Raw genomic sequence first — 2,242 nt, 5'->3', positions numbered from 1 at the left:
TCGTGGCCTCACGGTGCGGTTCTTATATGCCACCCCGCCCCCCCTCGAGAGAGAGAGAGTGAGGGAGGGAGAATTGGAGAAGGGGCGGAGTGAGAGGCTTTGCGTGGAGAGTGAATGAGCCACAGGCAGGGAGGGAGGGAGAGAGCGCGTGGGACACACACACACACACACACACACACACACACACACACACACACACACACTGTTCTGTGTGTGTGTGGATGGCGATGTAAGCGTTCGACTACGCACACAGATGAACGAAGCGCAGGAACCGGAAAGAGGACATAGCAGAGAGCTGCTGCAGCAGAAAGCAGAGCGAGAGAGAGAGAGAGAGAGAGAGAGAGAGAGACAGGCAGACAGAGAGAGAGAGACGCTGTCAGCGCGCGAGCTTGCAATTACATCACCGTGATGGACAACACATGATGGACACGGCAGGGGGGAATCGTCTACCCGCGTAATGAAAAGAAAAACATGTTTTGACAAGATAGTAATGAAGTAAGGAGAATTGTATACATATGTTTTATAATACATACAGGTGTCTGAGGACAATACACAATACATACAGGTGTATGGAAGTTATATACAGATGAGTTATAATACATACAGGTGTATTAAAGTTTATACAAGTGTGCTCAGTTATCTCTGACAATACATACATATGTATGCAAGTTGTATACATTTGTTTTACAATACATACAGGTGTCTCTGACAATACACAATACATAAAGGTGTCTCTGACAATACACAATACATACAGGTATATGGAAGTTTTAAACAGATGTTACAATACATACAGGTGTATGGACGTTGTATACAGATGTGTTACAATACATACAGGTGTACAAAAAGTGTATATAGATGTGTTACAATACAAACAGGTGTATGAAAGTTTATACAGGTGTGTTACAATACATACAGGTGTATGGAATTGTATACAGATGTGCTACAATACATACAGCTGTCTCTGACAACAGGTGAATGGAAGTTGTATACAGATGTGTTTCAATACATACAGGTGTCTGATAATACATACAGGTATATGGAAATATAGATGGCAATACATAATTGTCATTGACCTGTTTTATATTTTATCTTTTGAGAATATACGTGTTCAATTTGATTATTCACACATATATAATATTAATATTATAATTAGTATATTGGTCACGTGGTCACTGGAGCACGTGTACAGGTGTGAAAGTGTTAAACATTGTGATTCAGCAGTTGGAGATAAACTTTTTTGTATGTTTTGGAAGCACGAGCCCAGACGAGGTGTGGGATCATACCAGTCCCACACTCATCTCTCTCTCTCTCTCTCTCTCTCTCTCTCTCTCTCTCTCTCTCTCTCTGGCGCGCGCTCTGCTCCTCGCTGTAGTGTAGTGCTGGAGGAGGATGCGCGGGGGCGGCTCTGGGGGGGCGGCTCGCGGGGAGAGCCTGAACTTAGCGGAGCATCATTACATAAAGATCATGTGTTTAACGCTGCGCGCGCGCCACGACCACTGTATACAAACGCTGCGCGCGGGGCGGTAGTGAAGGGGGGTGGTGTGAGCAGTGAGTTGTGGAGGGGGGGGGGGGGGTGTATGTATTGAGTTTGGGGGGGGGGGGGGGAGTAGGGAGTTGGTGGGAGGGGGGATATGAAGCAGATGGAAGTGATGGGAAAACTTCCTGTAAAATCAGAGTGATTAATCCTGTTACTCACATCACAGAAAACACCCAGAATCCTCATACTCCTCTCTCTCTCTCTCTCTCTCTCTCTCTCTCTCTGTATCTCTCCATCTGTTACTCCCTCCTTCTCTCACTGTCTGTTTTCTTTGTTTCCTTTTTTATTTCCACCTCTCTATTTCTCTACTTCTCTATGGTTCCTTTACTTTCTTTCTTTCTTTCTTTCTTTCTTTCTTTCTTTCTTTCTTTGCTTTTTCTCTTGCTGTTTCATACTTTCTTTCTTTCTTTCTTTCTTTCTTTGTTCTTCCTCTCATTGTCTCATTCTTTCTTTCTTTCTTTGCTTCTTCTCTAGCTGTTTCATACTTTCTTTCTTTCTTTCTTTGCTTTTTCTCTCGCTGTTTCATACTTTCTTTTTTGCTTTTTCTGTCACTGTTTCATTCATTCATACTTTCTTTCTTTCTTTCTTTCTTTCTTTCTTTCTCTTCTTTCTTTCTTTATTCTCTCTTGCTGTTTCATCCTTTTTTCTTTGCTTTTTCTGTCACTGTTTCATTCATTCTTTCTTTCTTTGTTCTTCCTCATA

This window comes from Astyanax mexicanus, chromosome 2 (assembly GCF_023375975.1).
Source record: "Astyanax mexicanus isolate ESR-SI-001 chromosome 2, AstMex3_surface, whole genome shotgun sequence".
Classification (NCBI taxonomy): domain Eukaryota; kingdom Metazoa; phylum Chordata; class Actinopteri; order Characiformes; family Acestrorhamphidae; genus Astyanax; species Astyanax mexicanus.
This window is presented reverse-complemented; position numbering follows the sequence as displayed.